At 39.0% G+C, this 27116-nt stretch overlaps 1 protein-coding gene and 1 pseudogene across 3 annotated transcripts in view; both read left to right on the top strand.

Moving 5' to 3' along the window:
* The window catches only part of LOC110054212 (uncharacterized), a 46646-nt pseudogene extending 26899 nt beyond the window's left edge, over positions 1-19747 (top strand). The window contains exons 5-13 of the transcript XR_016206518.1: positions 1591-2815; positions 3332-3487; positions 4389-4652; positions 5515-5631; positions 7142-7240; positions 8536-8634; positions 10650-10754; positions 10998-11069; positions 11880-19747. The product of XR_016206518.1 is annotated as an uncharacterized LOC110054212 (transcript). The remainder of the gene's footprint in view (positions 1-1590; positions 2816-3331; positions 3488-4388; positions 4653-5514; positions 5632-7141; positions 7241-8535; positions 8635-10649; positions 10755-10997; positions 11070-11879) is intronic.
* Positions 1-27116, top strand: part of LOC110048580 (uncharacterized) — a 121916-nt gene that overhangs the window by 77916 nt on the left and 16884 nt on the right. Inside the window, exons 1-3 of one of the 2 annotated variants that reach the window (XM_089287238.1) lie at positions 21575-21835; positions 23672-23744; positions 24020-24068. The exons of the other annotated variant lie outside the window; for it this stretch is intronic. The gene's annotated coding sequence lies outside the window, so the exon portion shown is untranslated. Of the gene's footprint in view, positions 1-21574; positions 21836-23671; positions 23745-24019; positions 24069-27116 lie in introns of those variants that run through there. 2 annotated transcript variants of the gene reach the window in all.

Genomic DNA, 27116 nt, shown 5'->3' with positions numbered 1-27116 from the left:
GCATATCACTAAAAACAATTACGCAACGATGCTTTTAATGTCAAAATAAGTCAGTCTGCCAAAAATTAGCTCGATCCTGCAAAAGATAAAAATCGGCCCAAAATGCTCTATACGCCCTTTTTGCATGAAAGCCTTCAATTATTGTCTTGGACAAGGATCACCAATAACTTCATAAATGTTTTTAACGTTGTCACATCTCCTCGTGTATTCTCTAACCGTTTTGTTTTGCTCGATGCAGATCAAATGCACCATAAAACTTTCAATGAAGGCATGATTGTGGTTTAACATAAGATTAAGAAAAATGGTCTGGAACATACTGGGATATTTATCCCACCAGTTGTCACCCAGCTAGGCTATATGGTTTACCTAAATTGCATAAAGTCAAAGATTCTAGGTCAACTGTTCCTCCTTTTAGACCTATTGTCTCCTCCATAGGCACTTATAACTACAACTCTGCAAAGTGTTTTTGTTCTTTTCTTCAGCCCCACATCTTGTCAGAGTTTTGTACTACACAGATACGTTCTCTTTTGTTAGGGAATACTGAAGCATTTGTAGCTATATGTGACAGGCTGTTTTTAGCATTTTATTTTGCTAATGTCCAAGCCCTTGGTGCACGCAACCTTTTTGCGTTTAATTAAATTAGACATTAAAGTGATGGGTTTCAGTCACGCAGAAAAATCTAAAGATGACAACGAAACAACAAGGTATAGCTCACAAAAATTAATTGTTAGGTCTATGATCAATATCTCACTGTATATATTCTCATACCACCATGGGTCTGATCAGGGCATCAGGGCAGATCAAATGGCATTATCTTGGTTTCTTTTGATAAGGTGTTGAACATCATTGACACGGTCCATCCTCAATAAAGTCACACAAAACAATGCTGAGCGAAAAGCCAACAAGGATTTCTTCTGTTCCTCAAGCACTCACAAAGATACAGTTCTCAACATTTCATCTTACAAATTGTCTGAAGGAGAACTTCCATTAAACCACTGCATCTAAACAAAAGTCACATTTTCACAAAGTTTGAACTTGTTGAGCACCAATATCTTAAAAGACAGCCTGCAGACAAGAGCAAAGCCAATGAAGTAAGACGTGAAATCCAGCATTTGGCAACCACTTCACTAAATACATGACCTAAAGAAACTTAAAATACTGAAGAAACTAAAAAAAAACAAAGACATCATTATCCTTAGACCTGATGAAGGGTCTAAGGATAAGGAAAGAAAGATCTAAGGAAAAGAAAAGCAAAGTAGTCCAAGTAAACTGCATGTTATTTTACTTTTATTTCAAGTTTGTACTTGCAATCACAATGCGTCAGGCTGAATTTATACTTTGTATCATAGTCACTTGTTGGGCAATTCAACCCCAACTTTTAGTTGCCCAGCTGTGTTTAAAGTTGCCACTGGCAACCTGGCAACCGCCAAGTTTCAGTCCTGGACATGTATGCAAAAAGCATTATGGTCAATGCTGGGTCTTTAAGTAAGGAAAAACATCTGCTAGGCAAGTCCAAAAGAGACAGATTCAGGCCAGGTTTTGAACTCACTGTTGCAGCTGCATCAATTTTTCCCTGTCTTTTGTTTTTAGGAGTCTGCCTTTGGCAGTGTAGCCTCTACATCACAGGAAGGCCTGGAAGAAGAAACTCCTACCTCAGCCTCCAACAGAACCTTGAATGTTACTTTGTTAAGTAGTGAATGGAAGTCAACAAAAGGAGGCTTGTCAACCATCAGCAGAGAACTTGCTATACAGTTGGCTAAACACCCTAATGTGGAAGTTAGTGTTTATCTCCCTCAGTGTAGTGAAGAAGAGAAAACAATTGCAGCTGGTCTCAATGTTCAGCTTGTTGAAGCAGAAGAACTGCCAGGTTTGGAGCCAGTTCTTTGGTTGGGCTCTGTTCCAGAATACCATGCCATGGACTTTGTTATGGGACATGGAGTACCTCTTGGTCGACAAATACCATTCATAAAAAGGCAAAACCGTCAGTGTAAGTGGATTCAGATTGTCCACACTGCTCCTGAAGAACTTGGAATGTACAAAACTTATGCAGATGCCATTTCCAAAGGTGAGGACAAGCTTCAAACAGAGGTAAAACTCTGTAACATGGCTGATCAGGTGGTAGCAGTTGGACTCAGGCTTGCAGATGCTATTTCCAGTTCTCTTCATCCTTCTCAAAAAGAAGTCATCACTCTCATACCAGGCATTTCCACTGAATTTTCTGAAGTAAAGCAAGCCACAGAAGAAAGAAACAATTTTGTTGTGTTAGTGTTTGGGCATGGTGATAGTGAAGATTTTGAGCTTAAGGGATATGACATTGCCGCTAAAGCAATTGCTGAATTGAACGATATGTCCTGCCATCTCATGTTTGTTGGAGCGCCAAGTGGAAAGGAAAGGGAAGTAACAGAGAAGTTCCTAGATTATGGTATATCTCCTGCTCAGTTGACTGTTCGTTGCTTTGATGAAAGCAGAGAAGCGCTGGCCAAGTTATTGTGTGAAGTGGATCTTGCCATAATGCCATCAAGGACTGAGGGCTTTGGACTGACTGCTCTTGAAGCCTTATCTGCAGGCCTGCCTGTACTTGTAAGTGGTAACTCAGGACTTGGAGAAGCTTTCAAGAAAGTGGCTACTGGCTCAAACTGGATAGTGGTTTCTGAAGAGCCTAAAGACTGGGCAAAAGCAATCAGTGCTGTTCGAGAAAAAGACATTGATGTACGACTTGAGGAGTGTGAGATGCTTAGAGAAAAGTATGGTGTGAAGTACAGCTGGCAAAAGCAGTGTTATTCTCTTGTTGAAACAATGCAGAAAATCAGTTTTGGTAAGCGTTATGTTAAATTGCCTATCAATCTCTAAGTGAAGCTCTTATTCTCTTGCTTTACTGTGCAGGTTGCATCTCTATGACAGTATGGTTAAATGCCCTTAAATATGTATTAAACAAGTATATGGTGCTAGTGAAAACTTAGCAGAAAGCTAAATTATAAACTTACCTAGCAGTACAAAGGACATTATTATGTTCAATACAGAAACTAGTAAGGATTGTTGTCACCTTGATAGTCATGCCCTCTTCTTTATTAACATCCAATAGTTCTAATTTAATTTCTGATGTAACACATATTTGAGACTTCAATTTGCTTTTATAGAAAGCTACAACAAAGAGAATTGTAGAATGAAAAAGTTTGAAACATGATACAGAAAGAGTCTGTCGCCTAAAAAGTCTAGCAAATGGTGCAAAGCCTAATAGGTTATATATACAAGTTTGTTGTTTTTCTGTTTTCTATACATTCCTCTCCATTCTTTTGTATTGTGAGTTTAACAAAGGAATATTTCTCGACAGATTCTCTTGGGTTAAGTGTTGAATGTGAAAGTGTCAAACAGAAAGGACACCACTCACAGACTGGGACATTGGATCCAGCAAATGTGGCAAGATCCAAGGAAGGAACCAAAGAAACCATAACTACTGCAGCAGTAACTTATGATGTTGAAGAAACAGGTGTGTACATTCCCACTTCAGATGAAATACTTCATTTAATTGCAGTGACTAGGTATCGAGGGTTGGGGGAGCTTAAGATAAAAAACAACCATTGCTAATACCAGGGATAAAGGATTCATGAAACATCAATTGGAAATGCAGAACATTTCAGAACGGTAAGAAACCATGAAACTCAATCCAAGAGCCAAAGTGTTTATTAGGTATTTTTGAACCATAGATTGGATTTTGAACCCATTACAGTAAGCTGAACATCTTAATTACTTTTAATTCATAAATATCTTAAAAGACTTGTAGAAGTCCACCAATTATTCATCAGGATATATATAAATTGTACCAGGAGGTTAAATTGTAAGTTGTGATCTGCATAGCCTGGGCTACCAATGTGTTATACTGACTCTGTTTTTGTCATCATTAGATGGTTAATTTGAAAATCAACATGGCAATGCAAACAGTAAATAAAAACAAACAAAAGCTTCAGGGTTCATACAAAATATGGAAATCTGCTGTCAAGTTTCTTTGGACCTGCAATTGGAAACAAAGTTAATTTCTGGAAGTTTTTTCTTGTTGTAACAACCTTTAATGTTTTTAGTTTTTAAGTGAAACCTGCGTAGGTGGCAAGCCTAAATTCCTGTTCTAAAAGTATAATTTCACTTCTCACACCATGAAAGTGACTAAAAGGAAAAAATGGTGTGCAAAAAGGATCAAAATGAGTGGAAAATTTAATTTTGCTGACAGCAATTTACAATGAACCCTGAAGCTTGTTTGATGCATGGTAGTGAACAGCATTAAGTGTCAGGAATAAATTTGTTTCACTGAAAGGATAGATGATGTTTTTATCACTTATATGTGTAACAACACTGCATCACTGGTTAACTGCAAGCTTCTCCTCTTTCACATATAGTTGCTTTTAAAGAAGGCAAACCTAGTGACCGTGAACTAAATGAGCTGGCTGGAAAGATTGGTAGAAAGTGGAATAATGTGGGACTTCAACTTGGCATTCTTCAGGATGTACTAGACGATATACAGACTAATGAAAGAGATAAACCATATCAGATGTTACGTCGCTGGATAAATACAAAAACTTTGGCTACACCTTACATTGACCTCTACCACGCTTTGTGTCATGAGAGAGTGGGTCTTGATAACTTGGCCAAAGAATTTTGTTGTAAGGAAACTACATGAAACATTATATTACAGTGGGGCCACTTGAACCAGGGCTTTCACTAATTTTTGGAGATAAGTGGAGAAATGAAAAAAATGGGGATAGGATCTCCTTGCAATCTACATGTACAAGACAAAATTTTTAATCTTGATACATTTGCCAAAATATGATAGTTTTCACTCATATGTAATTATGATGCAAAGCTCTGTTTTCATAACTACTTTGAAATCATGTCCACATAGCTGTAGGTAATAAAATCATTATGGATTTTGCTGTGGAGGGGACCAAAAGGTACACGTAACTTTATTTCTTCTCGGGGTTATGGTAGCATCCCCCTGTATATTTGTCAAAAATATCTAGACAAGTCAAAGGGTTGTGATAATGAAATTATTTAATGAGCAATCACACTGGCATAGCTATTGTGTTAAGTCTATTGTGGTTAATAGTGCTTAAACATGAAAACAGATCAATGTGTTGTTTGTGGTAATTCTTCATGTGAATCTCAATGGAATGTAGGCAAGGTGAAAACTAAGCCAATGCTGCAGCTTCTGTAATATTATGTGTGGGGTTCAAGGGAGGTTTGCAGGGGCACTTCCATGTGCTTTGTTTACATTGCTTGTTAGCTAGCTTGCTTGCTTAGTTTCCCTCCCTCCCACATTATTTGGGAGGTATTCATTCAACACGCTGGTTCCTCAGTGTTGTGTTGACAGGTTGCTTGGAGGTGGGCTGTGGCTTGGTTCCCGTGGTGACGTCCTTACTGCTGAGGAGATTACTGCTCTCCTCTGACGCTACCTTTAATGTACCTACCCTCCAATACTTAAATTGGGTTAGAGTTTTAATTTGGGTTAATGCTATCTTTCTCCAGTGGAAGGCTCATTCAGCCATGGCTTGCCACCTTCATCAGTAAGATGCAGTCAGTTGCCCTTTGTGGCAGCTACTCCAGCTTGTGATGATCCCAGTATTTGCAAAAGTCACACTCAGGGTAAGTAGGGACAATGATTTGATACATATTATTTATTTAGAAAATAGCCCAAAGAAAGTACACACGCTGATTGGTTTAAAATTGTGTTACTGTATCTCAATAAAAATACAGAACTAGCACGAGCAGTTGAGGTAATGATGGCGTGGTCAAAGTAAACAAGCTGTTTTTCGTTTTTCCGTCGTGGAATTTTCTAAAGAAATATAAAACATGTTCTCTGTGTTTCTATCAAGTTATAGATCATTTTCACGTGACGTCATCAAATTCCAAAATCCAAAACCAAAGAGCCATGAAAATTTTTATCCTCATAAGGCATAAGGGGATCTAAACTTAAATCTGTTTACAACTTTTAAGCTCAATAGTGTGCTTGGTTTAGAAACCAGTGCCGTTTGAAGTTCAGAGTTATGTCGGTGCGTGACATACCACTCCGATCGCGTTTGTGGAGAAATATACACTTATCTAATGATTTTTAGCCTTTTTAGGAGTTAAAGTGTTAGGAAAAGTGCTTATGTAAATGTTTGTTGGTTCAGTTCAGATAATCAGTCACCTAGATAGCCAAAGTAAGTTCCAGATGTTTGCACTATTTTCCGGCCACCATGTTGGTGGAGCAAAGAACTCCACCAACATGGCGGCTCCATACTGAGCTCTGTAAATTTGCGCAAAACATTTCGACGAATATCTGAAGTTTGGGAAAACGCAGAGACCCAAAAATTGGAGAAGTTTCTCCTTTACCTGTCACCTATAATATCAAAATTTCTTGACTTTATCCACTGAATAGTTTTCGATTTATTTTTTCGTTGCGTGACAGTGAAAACCATCTATAGAAACACTCGTGAAAGTCTGGGAGAACTTGAAAAAGCTGTGGACTTGATTCCTTGATTCTGACCGATACGAGCATCCTGTACTTGATGGCTTTGGGTGAAATAAATTATTTTCTGTGTCCTTTTGTCACTACCTGGTTTACCTTGTTAACCATCAAGCTTAGGGTGAGGGTGGTTAATAAAATAATTTTATTATTATTGAACTTTCACTTTAATTTGTTTTCACTGTTTTCCTTTAACAACCAATTGAGTGGCCTCTTAATTAAATAATTTGTGGGAACAAATCTGTTGTGCATGACAAGACTAAATTTTAGCAGTCAATTAGTCACATGTGCAAATGTATTAAATAATAAATAGAGGGTATTACTTGGCCACAGGGAGATACAAAATTTCTCTTCAAGTGTCGAATAATATTTCAACACAAGAAGAGAAATTTCACGTCTCCAAGTGGCCATGTCATGCTCTATTTATTATATCAACATCAATGAAATATCAACCCATTTCACTTTCGCTGCAAAAGGCACCATTAATTAGGTAACCATAGCAACTGATCTTTTCACGTGTGAAGATAACATGTTATTTTCATGTGTGAAGATATCATGTTTTCATGCTAAAGTTCACCTGATATTTCATTGGTTTTTATATAATAATACTTTTTTAATAGTTGAAAATAAATTTTTCATTTTAATCAGGTTCTTCCAAGAGGAAAACTTCAGCAAAAGTTGAAAGGTCATCTCTGAGTAGTGCTCAGGTTACAAAGCAACCAAGATTATTGGCTGGTGTTCACAAAGGTAACGTTCTTTTAATGCTTGACTGTGTAATTTTCATAATTTCAGCAAGTGATGGAAATAAAATTTGCCAGCCAAAACTGAAAGGAGTGCCAGGGAATGCTTTTCAAAATTAACCTATTAGTCTGTATTTCCTTTTTCCATCCCTGAATTTATGTTTTACAATAATTATTATAAAATTAATTATAAAAGCTGGTCAAAACTATTAATTACTGTGTGAGTCAAAAAACTGTGTGTATTGACCAATCATAATGAAAATCAGGACACCCGAGCAAACCTCAAAACCACAAACCAAATTACCATTGCTGTTTGCAGTTTAGTTTTTTGCGTCTAATTGGCTTTTTCCTCGCTTCACAATAACAAATTCCGTATCAAACATTTTGGTGTTCATGGTTTTGTGAGTTTCACAGTAAAACATACATGAGAGGTATCTGAAAACTCAACAAAATTGGACCGAACTAAAACAAAGGAAAGGAATCTGCCTCCATTTAGTTTCAGAAGTGTCTACTATACTACTGACTATCTATCACGCATTATAGTTCACCACTAAATTTTCTCCGATTCTTATTGGTTTAAATTGATCATGTGACACGATAGTGTTCATCTGCGGAGAGACACTATCAGCTCATGGTGCCCTTCCAAGGAAAATACCCAGATGGATAGTACTCATCCATGAAAATATTTCTGTAAACAAGTGGACTTATAGAAAGTAAACAATTGAAATTGTATTAAAAGGGTTTTTGTTCATTTTCTTTTTTAAATTTTACATTTGGCTTTCACAGCTTTCATCCAGAAAAGTTGAAAAATTCAATATGATTTTTGAACTGGTGCGCAGAAGAAAATTTAGTGGTGAACAATAAAGACAATAGAGTGTTTACGTCTCAGAACTATTGGTCTGATGGTTGCCCCTTGGAAATTTGATGCTCTTAAAACTAGCATATTTGCCCTTGAAGCTTCGCTTCTCGGGCAAATATTTGTTTTAAGAACTGTTCTGCGGGGTAAGTATCAGCCAATAGTTCCTTGACAGAAACACTCTATTGTTTAAATAGATAGTGAGTAATTTTGCCAATTGGAGTGCAGGTTTAAATCTACAAATTTATGACGAGCCAATGTCTTCACTTGTACTTTATTGTTCAGTTACTGTGCACATTTATTAGTGGGAGTCCATAATTGTTGGCTATTTTTATAAGATGGTGTTTTTTCTAAACAGCAAACTTGTTTCATTTGAGGATATCCAGACTAAATGTTATGATGCAAAATTTGAATGTACATGTATTAAAGTAAATGTTTCCTTGCAGCCTCTTCCAAGAGAGAAACTTCAACAGGAGTTAAACGGCCCTCACTTAGTGGTGCTCATGCTCAAAGACAGCAAAGGTTATCGACCAGTGGTCATAAAGGTAACATAATAAATAGCTTGACTGAATATTTAAATTCAATAATTCAAATACATCAAAGTGATGTGTCCTACTAAACAGCTGTCAACAGAGCAGATTTTAAGTGGAGGGATTTGTTTCCCATCATTATACACAAAACCATACTTGCAGAGAAATGAACTACTCATCCATTTATTAAGAGATCCTTAACATAGCAGGGCTAAAACTTGACAGTTGCCAGGTCACTAGTGGCGACTTTTAACCTATTAGGGCGACTTAAATTGAGGTTCAGTCGCCCGATATGCAACTATGATACAAAATAACCAGTAATTCAATTGAGCTACATGTAACTTTCTTTTCTTTTCCCCAACACTAATTTCACTGACTTCAGTGAAGGATTAGTTCATTAGAGGAAAATTTCAAGGGAAGTCCATAAACAAAATTTCAAGCCAAACCAATCCATCCATATTGAGATGCTATTGTGATTTCTCTATGGCCACCTGATTCTAGATTCTCCCAGAGTACCTTGCAGTCTGTGTGACGTTTACAGCAAAGAGCAAATTCCCTTTTGCCATCTGTCTTTAACTGTTTGTACTGCTGAGAGAGAATATTTGTATTTGTGGTGAATAGTAGGAGATGTTTTTCTATTTTTGTGTGATTTAATGAATAAGGATTGGAAAAAAACCCCCACAAAATCAGAGATAACTTTTTGCTGTTTGCCGTGAGCATCACGGTTAACCTCTATTGCTTCCACGACGGTTAACAACAAAATGGGGAAATTTCTCTCTGTTTGTGAGCTGCCATCAACCACAAAATCCAGTAATAAGGAAAATGTTCAGAAGGTAACTGAAAAACAGCTCCTGAAACAACCTGTCAGCCATCTGTCGACCGACTGCTGACCATTTGTCGGCCGACAGGTTTTGGCCAAAAGGCAGACCAACAGTCGGCTAACTGTCGGTGATCTGTCAGTAACGTGTCGGTAAGTTGTCGATAGCTCGAAACACTTAACTCAATGTTGTTTCTCCAGACTGCACCCATGATGTATAATAAATTGCTTGCTGCTTAGGACTAGCAGCAAGACTGCAGAGAGTATTTACGTGATTTTTGCCACCATAATGGGAAGGGTGACTAAGTACCATTCTGCCTCAAATTATGTCAGGGTTCAAATTGCATTGCAGGGCAATTTGTACAAGAAGGTGTTATGTGCTTTTTTCTTGTTGTTTTTACTTTCGAAATAAATCTGCTTTATACGGTTTAAATTTAAGATGTTCTTGACTGTTAGTTACACAGTAACAAATTTGATACAAAATTAAGTTTTAAAGAATAATTTATAATAATTATCATTTTCTATGCCGACCATCGATCAGTAAGTTTGTGACAAGTTGTATTGCTAATTGTTTCGTGTTTTGAAACCATTTTGGCAATCGAGTATAATACTCTGTTCTTGTCTATTTTACAGCAAACTTTTTGTTTTAGCAAACTGTTGGTAGCCTGTCGATAGGTTGTCGGTAACCTGTTGGCCGACAGCTTACCGACAGTTGGTTTCGGAAGCTGTTCTTCACAATTATCGTTCAGAAAGGCAACAGAAATTACAATAATAACAAAAGATTTCAAACAAGTTGGATGAAAGGGTGGCTGTGGCTGGTTTTCCCAGAGGACGCTATGGTTTTGGTCCATTTGTTGACAAAATTGATATTTATTAATGAGTAATCAATTTCTGAGAGCCAGACATAATAATATGCTCCCTCATCATAGGCCTGCAATGCGTGCAGAGAGCTAGATAATAAAGCTCTCTGCATGCATTGCAGGTCTATGATGAGGGAGCAGATTCATCTTTTGTAGTTCTTTCTCTTTGGTTAAAGTCATGGTAAAAGCCGTAAGATGTACAGTATAGTCATGTCAATGCAACTACAGAAATGTCAGTGCCATTTTATTTCATCCTGTGTGACTAAGTAGTCAAGGATACTGGCCCGGCTGGCCACCAGGCACTGAAGTTAAGTTTTAACCCTGACAGATTAATATACATTGTAATGTTATAGGTCCTTCCAGGATACATGTACAACCTTCAGTACACAGTATAAGACCATCTCCTAGTGATACTCAGGCTCCAAACCGAAAAAGGTTATCAGCTCAAGCTGACAAAGGTGAGATTTATGCTAAAGGCATGTTTACTTCCTTGGGAGACAAAATAATTGCTGAACTTCATGGTATGGTTTTTTGCTTACTTTAGAGTTGTGACAAAACAAGACATTAGTTAAAGCATTGCAATATCTGGGTTATCATTACATTACAACATCATTTTCTTAGAGGTCTTGTTTATTTAGGATTCATGGAATGTAATTAGGGAAAACATATAAATCAACTGTTCTTTCAATGTTTCTTTGCAGGATCTTTTGAAAGAGGAACTTCTGCAACTTCTCCATTGAAGCGGCATAGATTATCCAGTGATAGTGATACAGGTAATATCGTAAATTAAAAGGTTTTATTAATGTCTTAATTATCCTATAGTCAACACATGCCATGTTCACATCATGCAATGCAAGCATGTCATTGATTCCGTCTGTGTGAATTTACTACTTAAAACAAAACAGGTTCTCCTGAATAGACAAGAAAATTTTTGTATCATTTTATGATGAGAATTATCAGTTTCATAATATCTTGGAAAAAAAAAAAAAACGGTTAAGTCTGCATTCTAGCCAAGTGGCTCATAAGGCTGGTGCTTCTCTCCAGCTTCTGTAGCATGAAGCAACTAGAATAATCTCTCGTCTCCCCCGGATGCCAGCAAGTCAATTGTAGCTTTACCCCCAACATTAAATTTGCCGGTACCCATTTATACACCTGGGTGGAGAGAGGCACTGTGAGGGTAAAGTGGCTTGGCCAAGAACACGACACAATGTCCTCAGCCAATGCTCAAACCCGAACCGCTTGATCCAGAGTTGCGCACACTAAACACAAGGTCACCACTCTTCCCAAGAGAGGGAGAGGTACATGTACTATGCAGGAAGGAATGCACTCATCAAATGGATTAGAAGAGGGTAGAGAAATTAAAAAAAAAAAAAAAGACGTTGAGGGGAGAAAACCGAAGGAGGGGTGACGAGTTTAGACATCACAAACATGACTGTCTGCTGAACTGAATGCTTTGTCATTGTTGGTTAACTCTTGTTATGATTGTACGACATAGCTAAAAATGTTTGTGCAGTATGGTATATCACACTTTGAAAGAAAATCAGAGAGGCAGACTAGATGTGTTCTGTTTAATTCTTTTGTAGGTCATGGTCTCTCTATGTTTCTCAGAATTCTCAAAGCTGAGTACAACAAACGGTCGCTCTTGAAACCACTTCCTTGGGAGAACACCTTCAAGTTACCTCTTGGGGATGTTTACACAAGATTGTCAATCGTTTCAAGAACAAACACAGACTTTCAGCTTGAAACGGGTGAAGTTAACATGTATGACATCTTCAAGACTCTCGACAAAGGTGAGGATGCCATGGTTCTAGTAGAAGGAAGCCCCGGAATAGGGAAGACAACATTTTGTCTCAAGATCTCTCACGACTGGACAAACGAAAAGATTTCAAATGACTTTTCTTTTCCAGTATTTGAACTTGTGTTGCTGTTGAAATGTCGAGATATCCATGGAGATATAATGGAAGCCATTAGTGAACAACTTCTCCCGGAAGACACGGATGAAAAGGTCAGGAAAGAGATAATGGATTACATCAAGGATATTCATAACCAGGAGAAGATCTTAATCATTTTGGATGGTCTTGATGAGCTTCCTAAAACGGCTGAAACTCATGTGGATAAATTACTTCACAGACGAATTTTACCATTTTGCTATGTCGTGGCTACATCTCGTCAAGAAAGAGGAATTGTAGTACGACAGGAGGTAAGCTTTGCCATTCTTTATCAAATTGAAGGATTTACAGACCAAGATGCTTTTGAGTACATCAGAAAGCATTTTAGTCATTCTGGTTTGAAGAATCTTTCAAAGGGAGAAAGGCTTATTGAAGCAATCCAAGAAAATAGTTTTCTTCAGGCACTGCCAAACAACCCATTGAATCTACTTCTTCTCTGTGTTGTTTTTGAGGACCATCAAGGAGAACTGCCATCTTTTTGCACAGAACTTTATCAGATCATCATCCGATGCCTTTTAAGGAGGTATTGTGCAAAACATAACTTGGAAGCACATGGTGATGACCAAGCCCTAGAGAAACAATTTGAAGATAGTTTACTAGTGTTGGGAGAGTTAGCTTGGAGATGCCTGCTAGAAGATCGGTTTTCTTTTCGTGAAGAAGAACTGGCAAAATTTGAAAGTAAAATTAAAGATCTGGCAGCTCGCAAACTTGGCCTTGTTTTCAAGGAAGCCAGTGTGAAGAAGATAAATCCACAGCACGAGTATCACTTTTTTCACAAGACTTTTCAAGAGTACTTGGCCGCAAGATATCTCGCACGCAAGCTCTTAAAAAAAGAATTGAACCTTTTCGTTGATTTGAAGTTCAAGCTTTCTGAAATCACTGGCAAATTCCGGCAAGTGTTTCTCTTTGTGTCTGGTATCCTGGGCAAGGACGCTAGTGTTTTTTTCAAACAGATTGGTGAGACACTTGCGGGTGAACCCTGGGACTGGCTCAGGTGCTCTAAAGAAGAAGCTACTTTTTTTACTGAAATTTTCAGTGAAAGTCAAAATGCTGGGCAAGTGGCAATGACTCTTTGTTCCTTCATCCCATTTCCACCTACTGTAGAAATTAGGAACTTAGATAGACATTCGCAAGAGAGAGATGCAAACTTTTTGATGGTCATAGAAGCCTGCAGTAATTTTCCACAAGCACCCTGTTCATCTTACCATTAAAGTTGTAGATGTCAATATGCTTCCATATGAGGATGAAGAAATGGTTGCTAAATTCTTAGTTTCCTATCCAAAGCTACAAACATTCTCCTTTCATGATTCTGGCTTGTTACAGACACACAGACCTGTGACTACTTTGTTTGAAGGACTTTCTCGAAACTCAACTATACGGTCCTTTACTTTTAGAGCAGCATCTAGTATCTCTTCGGATTGGGCTGATATGATTGGTGACAGTTTGGCTGCTAATAAGACCTTAACAACTGTAACATTCGAATTGATAAAGGAGTGTGGTGAGGCATGGGCCAGGGCTCTAGAAAGAGGATTGTCTGCAGATACACCATTGACGTCTATTATCCTCAAGATTTATAGTTCACTGAGTGCTGAAGCATTAGGGGCTTTGAAAAAAGTCTTGTCCAATAGATCTCTGACCACTCTTACCCTCATCATCTATGGTGAGATGCAGGATTCACTAGCTACTTCTCTTGGCGAAACACTTGTAGCAGAATCCATTTTAAAATCCCTCACTCTGATCATTTATGGAAAATTAAGCTATTCTGCTGCTATCTCCTTGGAAAAAGGATTTCTGGATAACAGTGCTTTAAAGTCTTTGGAAGTGAAAGTGTTTGGAGAACTCCCTGACAACTGGATGACTGTCGCTGAGAAAGTACTAGAGGCAAAGAAGACAAAGATGTCAGTTGCATTTCATCCAAGTATCCCTGGAACCATATCGAAGGCACAGGTGGCTCATCTTTGCCCTGGTTTTAAACTTCAGTCATTAACTTTAAACCTTTGGGGCGAGTTGAGTTCTACTGGGGCAGATACTCTCTGTAAGCTCTTGATAAAATCCTCAACCCCTTGTGTGAGTTTAAATATCCATGGAAAAGTAACAAATAGTGTCGCTAAATGTCTTGTAAGTTATTTAAAGCCATGCAAGACCCTGTCCTCTCTCAGTATCAACATTTGGGGAGAACTAACCAGAGATGGAAGCAGTGCTCTTCAAGAGTTAGCGTGTGATGGAAAATATTCGTTTTCGTTGAATGATTGTAGTGTGGCCTCAGATCCCTGGATTTGTAAAGATCTTAATGACACAATCAATGTTTCTTCATCATTAACCTCAGTCTTTACCGAAGTTGAGCACAACTGCGCAAGAATTCTAAGCCTCAACATCTCTAACCAGGATTTCTTTGGTTTAGACTGGGCACACAATCTGGGAGATGGTTTGGCAAAAAACACGTCATTAACTACACTAAGTCTTACGCTCAACAACTGTAGGGACCTGAGGGAAGACTGGACACGTGGTCTGGGTGATTGTTTGGCGAAAAATACTTCATTAACTACACTAAGTCTTACACTCAACAACTGCTGGCACCTGAGGGAAGACTGGACACGTGGTCTGGGTGATGGTTTGGCGAAAAATACCTCATTAACTACACTAAGTCTTACACTCAACAACTGCGGTGACCTGATTGGAGACTGGACACGTGGTCTGGGTGATGGTTTGGCGAAAAATACCTCATTAACTACACTAAGTCTTACACTCAACAACTGCGGTGACCTGATTGGAGACTGGACACGTGGTCTGGGGGCTGGTTTGGCAGAAACCACGTCATTAACCACACTAACTCTAACATTCAACTACTACAGTTGCCTGGGTAAAGACTGGACACGTGGTCTGGGTGATGGTTTGGCGAAAAATACCTCATTAACTACACTAAGTCTTACACTCAACAACTGCGGTGACCTGATTGGAGACTGGACACGTGGTCTGGGGGATGGTTTGGCGAAAAATACCTCATTAACTACACTAAGTCTTACACTCAACAACTGCGGTGACCTGATTGGAGACTGGACACGTGGTCTGGGGAATGGTTTGGCAGAAACCACGTCATTAACCACACTAACTCTTACATTCAACAACTACAGTGACCTGAGTGAAGACTGGACACGTGGTCTAGGTGATGGTTTGGCAGAAAACACGTCAATAACCACATTAAGTCTTACACTCAATAACTACGGTGGCCTGATTGATGAATGGCCACGTGGTCTGGGTGATGGTTTGGCAGAAAACACGGCAATAACCACATTAAGTCTTACACTCAACAACTACAGTGACCTGATTGATGACTGGCGACGTGGTCTGTGTGATCGTTTGGCAGAAAACACGGCAATAACCACACTAAGTCTTACATTTAACAACTACAGTGCCCTGATTGGAGACTTTGCACCTGGTCTGGGTGATGGTTTGACAGAAAACACGTCATTAACTACACTAAGTCTTACATTCAACAACTACAGTGAGCTGAGTGGATATTGGGTACGTGGTCTCGGTGATGGTTTGGCGAAAAACACGTCATTAACTACACTAAGTCTTACATTCAACAACTACAGTGAGCTGAGTGGATATTGGGCACGTGGTCTCGGTGATGGTTTGGCGAAAAACACGTCATTAACTACACTAAGTCTTACATTCAACAACTATGGTGACCTGAGTGGACACTGGACACGTGGTCTGGGTGATGGTTTGGCGAAAAACACGTCCTTAACTACACTAAGTCTGACATTCAACAACTACGGTGACCTGAGTGGAGACTGGCCACTTGATCTGGGAGACGATTTACGAAGAAGCAAGTCATTAACAGTTGTCAATGTTACTGTAACCAGGACCTACAGTAAAGTGAGCGAAGAATGGTTATGTGGTCTCTGTAACAGCCTGGCAGAAAGCGACAAAATAACTGCTTTGAACATCACTTTTAATGACCACAGTGGGACAAGTGAAGTCGTTGAACTTCATCTCAGGAAACACTTTGCAGATTGTAAGTCATCACCTTCTCTAAATCTAACAGTTAGCGTGTATGGAGAGGCTGTTGTGAGCTAAAAACTACAATATTCTTTGAGCAAAGGTCAATTTGTAATTCCAATCTGGCGTTTGCGTTTCTAGGGACAGGTGTAGTTATGTTTGGCCACACAAATGAATATGTTTTGTTTATTTGTTGAAATTCTTGACACTAGCTATTATCTTGGTTATGCAAGACAGAAAAAAAAAGATTTTGAACTTTTTAGTCAGCAAAGAGGAAGGGAAAATTTATTTATTCAGTGTTGCCAAATAACTTTAGAATTGTATTTGGTCGAAAAGAATTTGTAGCTCTTTTGAAGTACACATAAATAATAACGGTTTTTGTACAGCTTCAGTAGAATCCGATTTTTCGAACGTGTTATTGGAATGGAAATTGGTTCAAAAATTAGGAGGTTTGAAAGTCAAGGGCAAAATACTCCCAGTGGTTTTCTGAGGGAGCCAAAAATTGCTTCGAATAATGAGGAGGTTCAAAAAACCAGAATTCACAGTACTTCACACGAATGACACTATGCAGTGGTTTGAAACATTCTTGTCGTAATATGGTGTAGTTTCTTTGCAAAACTTGTTTAGCTGAACAGGTTATTCTTGTTAGGCATTGTAGTTTCGTTGTAGAACTTGTTGCATCGTTTAACAGGTTTCACAGTACATGAAATAGTCCATTGACAGAGATGTTTTGCTTTTACATTCTGGGACAGTTTCGTAAAAAGTAAAACTGTTTTTTGTAGACTATGAACAAGTTCTCTTTTTCAAGTGTTACACTTGATGTGAAAGAAAGCACGAGAAAAATGCTTGCGCGAGTTTATTCTTTAGCGCGAAAACAAGAGGGGTGCCTTGTAGTTTATCTTCTATACTGTCAAACCTGTATTAAGCAGACAGCCCCAGGGAATGCTGTAATATCCGCTTAGTACAAAGTAACCGAATAAAACAGGTTTCCACGACACGTTATTTTGGGAAAACAAGTCTTCTTGCGATGAAATCGTCTGTTTGAAATTTTTTCAGTTTCTGGTGTTTCACTATCGTAAGGACGTCATTAACTTTTTTGATGGCAAGTCAGAGGTCCTTTCCATTAGTGGTAACAATACCTGAGCAGCATAAGATTTTTCCTGTATCAACCATGTTGGTTGGTAGAGTCTAAAATATGATACTAGTATCTGTTTGATACAGGTTTTTAACAATAGAAATGACCTTATCTACTGTCCTCTTTTAAAAAAGGGTGTCTGCTGGACGCAGGTTTGATTGTACATTAACTATTGGAACCACTGCATTGTGTAGTGCCTCTCACGTAGTTTTCCTTGGAACAGAAAAGGTTCTCCTTGGGTTTTCAAGTTTTGTCAAGCTGTTGTTAAATTCCGACAGAAGTCACAATCTAGCAAGAAACGTGCTTACCATGAAGGCTGGTGCACAGAGACGTACATGTTTCTGCAAACAAATTTTTTCATTGTTTTGCCACCATTGAAAAGGTATTTTTCATGTGCTTCCACTGTGACTAGCTTGCGTGGCAGTTTCAGTTCAACTTATGAGAGTTGACAAATTGTGACCTGTTCTCAGTTCCTGGGGGTCATTAGTATGGGCCAACTGTTAGTTGTTGTTGTTTGTTTTTTTGTCGAACTGTTGTTTTCAGGGTCTTCACGATTGAATTGTGTGCTCGAAATGGTTTAGTTAAAAATGGACGGATTTAAAGTTATCAATGAAGTTTTCAATCAGAAATTGAGCCAAGTGTTTAGTGTAAATAGTGTATATGACGGATGTTTTCAATCAGAAATTGAGCCGAATGTTCCATTCGTGTCGCAGAAACAGATGCGACCATTTCTGATAGCTTTTCAGAAACAGAGTTACTTAGTTTAGACAAGTCCGTTGTCATGGCGAAGCAGTGATGAGGAGAAAACAGATGCATCTTGCTAAAATATTTTCAGTGATCATTTCAGTCCAGGAACAAATTTGAGATTTGTTTCCTAAAACGTTCAGATTGTTATTGTTCAATCAAACTGGTGTGAACACTGTGATAGTCATCATCTTCAGGTCAAGTCATGTTATTAAGCAACATCACTGATGAAAATCACAGGCTCATTCTATTCTCAGAGGAAGGATCGTGATTAAAGAAATTACTTGTTTTTTAATTACTATGATGTTGTTCTTAATGTTCCCAAAGGCGAGAAAATCCACTTCAAGTATAAAACAAGTCATATTTGAACAAGTGCATCTTTTTTTATCCCAGGTTTGGTTGAGAGTGAAGAAATCAATTTCTGCTATAATCGACATTGTGTCTAGATTTTTTTTGAATTCTTGGCGGGAGGACTGTTGAAATGACCTCTCGCCTAAACCTCTTAGTACTTGCACCATAAACGGAACTGTTTATTATGACGTAATGCAGTTCAGTTTAAATAGTGTATATAATGAGTGAACATTGTCAAACCCGTTGTGGTTTGGCCTTTTTATTCAACTCGATGGAACAACAGTGAAAGTTTAGTTTTTATAATCAGATAGAAATGTGAAGTTGCAACTGCTTATTTGCAACTGTCCATGTTTGTTCTCTCAACTGTGCATCCACTCTCTGGTGTATTAAGGAGTGGGTCAGCTATTGTTTAACCATAAGCTAAAGGGTGGCCTATCTTAAAGCAGGGCTACTTGACATTGATGTTTTCATGGCAGCCAACTAGGTGTCAGTCTGGCGTCATTGTAAAAGCTTTTGTTTACCAGCAAGACAAAACAGTAGTTAGTGAGTTTTCTCGAGAAACTTGTGAAGTAAGCTTAATTGAATGAAATTGGAATGCATTGGCCAATTTGTGTGATCCTGCCACTGTTAATATTATAATGTCATGTGATATCAAGAAAGTCAGCCCAGGCAAGATTGAGCACCATACCAATTACCTTTGCAAGGTAACTTAGCTATGAAGAAAATAAATATTGTTGATAAAGAACAAAACTGGAAGAAAATTGTTTCAACTTAACATTAGCTGATCCACTCCTTAATGTTGCTTAGCTGTTTTGATATTGAGGAACAAACCCAGATGAAAAGACCCACTTCGATATATTAAAATTTAGCCGAACACAATAGACCTCATGCTCTAGGGAGTACACCCCACAAACTCTGTAGTTAATCCCCAGAGCCTCGTACTGAGGTCTATTGTTTTAGGCTGAATTTTAATACATGGAAATGGGTCTATTGTATTATCTTAATCATTGTAATACTAGCAGACACCTACTGTGTTTCATTGCTCTTTAGCAATGTTATCTTAAATGTGATACTAGGACATTTTTCTGTCAAGAGTTTTTAATTGTTTTGTATCAGAACAAGAGACTTGAGGAACATTGACATGAAGTACCAAGTACAAAGAGACTTGAGATAGAAGTACTTGGAACTGTCCAAAGAGAAATCAGATGAAAATGTAGTTTCATTATTTGTTAAATATATTTTAATAAAATCATTTTTTCTGTTTAAATGTGCATTTCCGGTTGATGTTGGATTTCACGGAAGGTTCAGTCAATTTTTTCAATTCCCAAGTAATTTCAAATTGTCCCAAACTTTGCCGGGTGCCTACATCAGACGGGCATTGCTTAAACTGAAGCTAACAAAATGCAGTGATACAGAATAACCGTGTTTAGATATACATGACCAATCAGAATACACGTTACATGATCACAATTTATAAATATTTCTAGTTGTGTTAGACAAAATTAAGTCAACCCACGGTAGTTATTATCGAGATTTTTTTGCATGATTTCCCCCCGGGGGAAAGGGACTCCTATATGAAAAGGTCGCGGGGATTCTTGTCGGGAAAATTTGAATTAAAGCCCTAAAGGAGACCAATCTGACGGAAATAAGAGCGAGATGCCGGGCATCCCGACCTTTTCATATTGAAGTTCCCCCGAGGGGTATTGTGGATGCTCGTCGGAAAATTTGAATAAAACACCTAAAGGAAAAAATCTGACGGAAATAGAGCGAGATGACGAGCATCCAGACCTTTTCATATTGAAGTTCCCCCGGGGGCATTTAACGCGGGGCCTATGATGGGCGCGCTGTTTGAGTTAGACACGTAACCCACGTGATATGGGGAGACCGAGGCAACACGCTCCCCGAGTTCCCCGCGCGCTCCATGTGACCCTCGTGAAAGTGGAAAGTGCTTGTAAGTCGAGATCCAATACCTGAGTTAGACACCTAACTTTCTAGTCTCCGCAGCCGCTCGGGCGAAGTTACACAAAGCTCCTTGTCCCCACGCGAGGGGATGGGGAGCATTGGGTGGCATCGGAGTGGTTGTGAAGTAGACTAGTATAATAATCTAACGGCATACAGAAGGGACACGCCCCTCGCGTTTATCAAGGGCGCTTGCTATTTAGCCAAAAGATCCGGAACAGTAATTTTCCGGAAAATCTGTTCGGAAATTACCAGAGGTGGTTATTTTTATACCATTCAGAACGGATCGGGGAAAATTTTCTCACCATTTGCAACATTTTCCAGTTTCCAATCTCTCATTAACCGAAAGCAATAACGGGAAATGGAATTGTAAATTCATATCGTAAGCGCCATCTCATTCGGTTTGGGTAGTGATTCCGGAAAAACCCTTACCATTATTCAACAGTCATCCCAACCGGTTCATTCTGACAAATGGTAAGCACCCGTGTCTCTGGTAAACTTTTCACTCGGATAAAAGCGTGGAAATGTTTGAAAGTAAGAGACTCCTGTCCAAGACTGCAGTCGAGTTCGCAGAAAGTCTTCGACTGTTCACAGCCTCTCTATTGACGGACGCGAAAGAAAAAGCGAGCGAAGCGACCACGAAGCTCGCGGGGGTGGGGGGTGGGGTTTGCGAGCGAAACTCTCAAGAAGAATAGAGAAGCTGTAGACATCTTTGGTAAAAAGAGGCATGACATTGGCTTTTTTGATCTTTAGGTCCTTCGGACATAGTTTTGTCTGGTCGTGACAAAAGGGTCGCACTTGTCGCAAGCACGGGATGACAGATTTTATGTCCAATGTTAACACCAAAAGCGTTAGTAGCGGTCCCTAACCCCTACCCAGTCAAGTCATCCGTTTTGCGCTGGCGTCCAGTTGTCTCGCGATTCTATCCGGGGGTAAAATCAAATAAAAATACGAGAAAATAGAAGGCTGTGAACAGTCTAATAAAGGCTACAGTCCTTTGGCTGTAGTCCATAATCCAGTCTAACAAATCCAACAAGTCAGATCCACAAAAAGTGCCAGGCGCACAGAGTGTTCTCTCCCGCCCCTGGTTAGTGATTGACCAATAAGAGAAAGCGATATCCAAACCGAAAGCTGTCCACGGAATTCTGGGAAAGCCCACCAAAGCAGGAAGTTCAGCCTTGACTTGCTCGTCTTCTGTAATTTGGGGAAGGCGCTTTATTTGAGGTTGATTTCGGTTTTAATGGTATTCTTCAATCATGGGGTGATTTCATCTTTTCACCAAACGCGTCACCATGTAGCCTGCCCATCAATTTAGCGGCGAAGAACGTTTGTTTAGTTGTGAAGAGGGTTGCCTCGTGGGTTTGTGTCTGCTCGTCGATCGATCAAGGAATTGAAGGTAAGCGTTCGCAGAGTTTTCGTTAGTTTTACTCTCCAGCGTCTACTTGAAGTTTCCAGATTAGTATTAAGATCTTTATCAATCATTTTAGATGTGTTACAATGGTATCTTGAGGTTAACTAGCCTGTGCAATGGCGATCTCAGCGCTTACTGCTTGTTTCATCGCTAGTGTCAGACAACAAGATCATAGTTTGTTTAAGCTTATTTGCATGCATTCCTCTATGTAGTTGTCAAGTGACGCTTGTTGTTTTTAAATTTTGCGTTACTTATATGAACACTCGAAAGAATCACAGACCAATAGGTGTTGATCTGATTCAGTTAATTTCGCAAGTCACAAAATTCTAGTTCTTCATTGTTAATGCCCTTCCAACTTGAAAGCCCCTCGAATTTATGTGTAAACGGCGTCATGGATTTTGGCTGTCTCTATGTAGTATTAGGACACTTGATGACCAATCTTAGAGCTCATTACTGTTCATCTAAAACAGAGTATGTATTTGCCGAGTTTGCGAATATGTTGACTAGCTTTCTCGATAGATGGTAAAGATGTAGACTAGAAAACCTTTCAATGGAGAGTGTAGTACACTGTAGATTATAACTAGATCACAGCCACTCCCTGGTTCTGGAATGTGCAGTTCCAGAAAATATTCATAGCCACCCTGTGGAAGGTTATTGGAAGTTCTGAGGGGGTGGGTGATCTCAAAAGCCAAAACTTTGTAAGGAAAGTATGAAGCTAACACGGAATTTCCAGAGGGGACAGGTTCTAACCAATAATCCTTGCATGTGGAGGGTGGGGAGGCTATGGATAATTTCTGGATCACTAGTCTATTTAATGATGGCCACGTCATCTTTTTGAGACCAGTTCAGAGAGATTGCTAGTACGTAGTTGTCAGATTCTACACAAAATTCATATTGTTTTGCTTTTCTGATAATCATTACAATGCATTGAAGGAAAATTGTAAAAACTAACTGTTACAGCCATGAACCATTAAGCTATTAAATATGCAAAATTGAGTTACAGACTTGTCGTAATGTTATTTGTCAAGTTCTGTTAATTTGCATTTTCATGCATCATCTAAGATCCACTAAACTGATAAATATGCAAAATCAAGTCACTAACTTGTCAGTAAATGTTATTTTTAAAATTTTGTTCATTTGCATTCCATGCATCATCGCAGTTTCATAATACATTCTCTTTTGCTTTTGAAGAGTCTGGAAATAAACAACTAAAATTTTTCCAATAAGATTAGAAACTGTGTAGCACCACTGTAACAATTTGAGCTGAAATGTCAATTTTTTTTGGGTTGATAACATCGAATGCAGCAGTCCTGAAATGTATGGACTTTTCATTTTCAGCATTAAAAAAAAAAAACGCATTTTGAAGTGCTTGTCACTATAATTACCCAGTTTAAAGAAGGTAATTTTTTTATGTCTAGTTTCAGAAAATACATGTGTCTATACTTTCCCATGTCTCCCCTCCCTTAGAAAAATCACTGGAAATCCTGAGAGAGAGGAGGTTCCAGAGGCACAATTTCCGAAAGAGACAGCTGGGTTTTCATGCAGAGCTTGGTTTCCGGAAAGTTTCTTCAGTTTGTAAACAAAAGCAAGATATTCATGTGCTACATATTCAGGACTTATTCAAAATATCACAGCCCCTCATTAATCTGATAAAAGCACCAGTTGTTTGTAACAAATTTACATAACTGTATTCAGTAATATACATGTATTACTTCCAGTGCAATTTTATGATATGTCTAAAACATATTTGTAACGCAAGGCATACAAACAAGTCCTCTTGTTTAATTTTTCTTCTCCTGTTGGTATTCTTTTTTTTTAAAGGTTCAGTCAGTGAGTGAGTTCAAGCAGTAATGTCTGGTTTTAAGATGTTAAAGGGTGTTTGTAACAAGACTTGGTGAGTTTTTAATTTTGGCCATTCAAGATTCTTATTAGAAAATGTCCACTTTACTGGGGCAGTAAAGAGTAAAGAATTATTGCTTTTCAAGGGTGACATGCATGTTCAGGTGTAATCATTGTCCATTAGTGTGTAGAAAATGATGAGAGAACCAATCAGATTGCCAGATTTGCAATAAACCACGATGAGTGTCTACTAAATGGATAGTTTACATCTCAATTTGCTGGTTTCACTATTGTGAAATTAACTCACATTATTTCTGCTTTTCCCTTTAGCATCAGTTTTCAAGATTAAAGGCTTCCTGTGATGTCAAGGCTATTAAAGGTAACTTAATGTGATGTTAAATCCTACCTTTACTATGTTCTGAATGTTACTGTATTCTACATGTTGTGCAAACTTTGGATCATCAAGCTGTCACAATTAATGCATCTTGAATACATGCACATTACTGTATCTTGGTGAAAAATACAGGTATGTGACTGTTGGAACTGTTTGAATTTGAGTTTGATGTGTGCAGTGGAAAAATATACAAGTTTGTTCTTGGGTCACCAATACTAAAAACAATGACCCAAAGACACACATACACAGGGATATGCATGCTGACTGTCAAGACCTAAAAGAAAACTTGATGAATTGTTTAAAGACCCAGTTTTGGCCAGTATGCATTACATGCTGTGAGCATTGGAAAACATGTAAACCTTGCTGTCATGTAAACCAAAACAATAACAGGCATGCAGGACTGAAAATTAACTTCAGTACTTGGTGGTCAGCTGGGCCAGTCTCCTTGCTTTCTTAGTTTCTCAGGTCAAAATTAAGTGGCCCTGGATTTCCACTATATTTACAGGAGTGTACTTTTAACAGATTTTAAGGGTGAAAGAACTCAAAAAGTTAATATGCGTAGAGGTTGATTACCGTATTTACCCGGGTATAATGCGCACCTGTATATAATGCGCACCCTGATTTTCTGGACAATTTTTGAAAAAAAATACCCACCAAAAAAAATCCTTGTTCAACAAAAGACAAACAATGTGTATATTCCATTGCAACAGTTTAATAACATGAACTTTCAAGCTTACAGTACTCAAGTAATTAGTGTTGACCTGCTGGTATACTTTTCTAAATCACAAAGCAATTATTTACAACAGTTTCGAAGTGAGCGATAATTTTACAATTGTTAACAGTACCTCCAAATCCGTAAAAATCCTCTGACTGTGAGTCAGACACGAAGAGCTCGTCTACAAGAACCTCATCTTCTAAAATAGATTCATCATCTGATGAACTGTCAAAAACACAATCATCCTCGAAACCATCCAGAGCATTTGTGATTCCGCACTTTAAAAAAGATCTTGCGACCATTTCTCGTGGAATATCACACTATGCTTTGCCGATCCACTGGCACATGAGTTCTTGGGATGGTTTCTTTTGTCTTCCAGTAGCTGTCGGTTCATGGATTCCCTCAGCCATCCATGCCATCCACCTTTGCCTGACACTGTCCTTAAAAGGTTTGTTTAAACACACATCTAGAGGCTGTAGTACTGAGGTGAGCCCGCCAGGAATTATGGCCAAATCCGTGTTCTCCGATTTCAGCAAACTTGCTCCGTTTTGTGTGCTTCTAAGGAATCCAACACAAGTAGACTTCTTCGGCGACTTAGACCTCCAATTCGACAACGCCAAACTTTTTCAATCCAAATTTTCATGATTTCGCTGTCCATCCAGCCCTTTTCTTGGACAGCAACTACGACGCCATGTTTGTTTTGGATCTTTGGCATGGTCTTGCGCTTGAAAATGACCAGCGGTTTCAATTTTGAGCCATCTCCTGCGCATGCCAAAACGACAGTCAGGCGGTTCTTTTCATTTCCTGTGGTTCGAATCTTGACTGTTTTCTCGCCGATTGTGCTGACAGTTCGATTTGATAGCATGTCAAATTGAATTGGACTCTCATCCATGTTTGCCACAAGATGAAGAGGATAGTTGTGGGCTCTTCGCTGCCTGATAACAAACTGGTGAAACTGCACGATTAATTTTTCTCTTTGTAGTCGCGTGGAAGACGTTGGGCGAGCGTGGTTTTCTGTCGCAACGACAAACCATTTCTCTTCATGAATCTTTGGCACCAGTGGTTGGAAGCCTTAAACTCGCCAGCAGTGACATCATACTGCGGATGTTTAGAAAGTTCCAACGCTTTTAGCCTGATCATGGCCGGTAAAATCGCCAGTCCGTTGTTTCGCTTTTCTGTGATCCAAGCCATCAGATCTTGCTCAAGGTGAGGCCAAGCCGCTTTCCTTCCACGATTCGCACGTTGAAGTCATGGCATTTTCTCTAGGTTTTCCTTGCTTCTTCGCCAAAGACGGATATTGCTCTCGGCAATTCCAAACTCTTGCTGGGCTGAACGATTTCCATGCTGTTCTGCAAATTGTATAACTTTCAACTTCTCCGCTGTGGTGTAACTTTGTCGCTTCGTGTTTGCTGCTGCCATAATTGCCCGTAAGTTTACAATGATTGCAATAAAGATGCTTCAAAACAGTTTGTTGTTATCCATCATATTTAAACAGCTGTTATTGGTTAGTTATGTTTTTGTTATAACAACAGTCTTGACAACAGCCTATTAAAACCAAGTTTATTGTTCTTTCGTGTATGCATGCAAATGAGTGTAGCAGTGTAAACAATCAACAAATAAAAGGTTCCGAGTATAATGCGCAGTGCAAATTTCGAACTATAAATTTTGGAAAAAAAGTGCGCATTATACACGGGTAAATACGGTACTCAGTAAAATGTCCACAGCTGACGCTTCCTTGCAAATAGAACAAAACATTGCATCTTCTTGGAAAACCAGCCACAGTCTCCCTTTTGTCCAACTGTTTTGAAATATTTGTGATCTTGTTTTTTTGTAATTTCTGTTGGGTTCCTGCCCATCTTCATTACTACTTACTTACTTATGCCTAGTGCCCCTCCTGGGGCATAGGCTACCAACAAGAGTTCTCCAGCTATCTCTGTCCTGGGCTTTCCTTTCTAGCTGACTCCAGGTCAGCCCCAATCTCTTGATGTCTGCTTCCAAGTCTCGTCTCTGCGGCAACTTGGAAAGTCTTTCCTGTTGCATACATCATTCTTACGTTCCAAGTTCCCATCCTGATAGCTCTTTTTCTGAGAAGGGTGTTCGGCCTTGCAGCTTCCAGATTCATCCAGCTTTCACCGCAAAGCATCATCCTTTTTCTTTGTGATGGTCCTCCTCTCCCAAGAGCTGAGGTAACTTGGGTCATTCTTGTATGTGTTTCTGTAGCAAGCAAATGTTTTACGGGGTGAGGTTGCTAGCCTCATGCCCAACCCTCCTCCTTTCTCACCCGGGCTTGGGACCGGCCATGGCGATCTTCATTATTC

The sequence above is a fragment of the Orbicella faveolata genome, unplaced genomic scaffold (assembly GCF_042242905.1).
Source record: "Orbicella faveolata isolate gen_17 unplaced genomic scaffold, um_ofav_v1 contig_14, whole genome shotgun sequence".
In the NCBI taxonomy this organism is placed as follows: domain Eukaryota; kingdom Metazoa; phylum Cnidaria; class Anthozoa; order Scleractinia; family Merulinidae; genus Orbicella; species Orbicella faveolata.
Note: the sequence above shows the minus strand (reverse complement) of the source record. Positions and strands in the feature narration are given on the sequence as shown.